Source organism: Lactuca sativa, chromosome 5 (genome assembly GCF_002870075.4).
Source record: "Lactuca sativa cultivar Salinas chromosome 5, Lsat_Salinas_v11, whole genome shotgun sequence".
Classification (NCBI taxonomy): domain Eukaryota; kingdom Viridiplantae; phylum Streptophyta; class Magnoliopsida; order Asterales; family Asteraceae; genus Lactuca; species Lactuca sativa.
Genome location: NC_056627.2, coordinates 216,631,961 through 216,633,210, shown reverse-complemented (window position 1 = coordinate 216,633,210; position 1,250 = coordinate 216,631,961). Strand labels below are relative to the sequence as shown.

Sequence of the window (1,250 nt, the reverse complement as noted above, 5' to 3'; positions counted from 1 at the left end):
TCTTTGGTTATATAAAAATTAGTCAACTAATTAGTTTCTAAAAATAACTTCTAAAAAATTTATGTGAGTTAGGTAAATGTTATGAACTGTCATTGTTGGGTTTTATATATTATAGCCTTATATTTCCATTGTTTTTTCATACAACGAAATTATGTTGTTTTTTCTTTCGTTTAATTCCGAAAAAAAAAACTTAAATGAAAATGAAAAATGAAAAATAATTCAACTAAAAAGACAACTTATTTAACGAGAAATGTCGTCTAACTAATAAAACAAAAAAAAATAATAATGTATTCAACGTGTTTCTTCAACGATTATAGACATTCATGAATTTTATTGTATTTTTTAAATATTTCTACTAATAACATGAACTCTCTTTATGTTACGTTATCTTTATTTATTTATTATGTTTGTTTTTTATAATTTTATGTATATTTTTCTATACGTTCCTCGGGTTTTACACGGGTCATCATCTATTTCTAATGTATATAATAATATTTAAGAAACAAAATTTCTAATTATAAATGGAAAACCCAAAACCTAATTCCAAATTCAAATTATATATACTCATTAATATTCGAAAAGCTTATGAGAAGTACCCCTTAGTCATTCAGGTACTGTTCATCGGCTTACAGTTCCCTTTTGCATTGTCATCAGCTATTCCAATATATGTCCTCCCAACATAATGCCTTCGTGACACCTCTTCTCTACCGCCTTATATAGTCGTTTCGAACTTCATCATCTAACAATTGAATTGTTCCCTTTCTTTCTTCTACAGATACATGCGTTCTTCCTTTACACATGTGTTCTTCATCTACTTCTTATTCTTCACAACTTACAATGTTATTCTATTCCTCCAAATTTGTGTCTTCCCTCTTCGATTGAAGCTTCGAACCCTGATGGCTTCGCATGTATGTCAACTTGTTTTTTTATCCTTGCTTCGTCGGTTCTGGCTTACCTTTTGGGTTTGGATCAGAAACGGTCTGCCTTAAAAGAATGCCATTCGAATTTTGTTCCTTCCACTCGATTTTTTGGCGCCGATAAACTAGTGTAGATGTGTGCATCTCCATCGTCACCCTTCCAGTCAGAAGGTTAGATTTCCTTCATTGTTTCTAAGATTTCTTTTGATCTTGAGTGATAATATGATGGATTTTTATCATATATCATATATTTTTCTTCAAACGAGTTTAAACAAAGGTATAGAGCAAGCTCAAAAAAACCAATTCATCTGTAATTTAGGTTTGTATATGCTG

At 30.1% G+C, this 1,250-nt stretch overlaps 1 long non-coding RNA gene across 1 annotated transcript in view; it reads left to right on the top strand.

Annotated features, from left to right (window-relative positions):
• Window positions 1-644: 644 nt before the first annotated feature.
• LOC128126268 (uncharacterized) overlaps window positions 645-1,250 on the top strand; it is a 1,165-nt gene continuing 559 nt past the window's right edge. The window contains exon 1 of the long non-coding RNA XR_008224052.1: window positions 645-1,088. This is a non-coding gene — a long non-coding RNA (uncharacterized LOC128126268). The remainder of the gene's footprint in view (window positions 1,089-1,250) is intronic.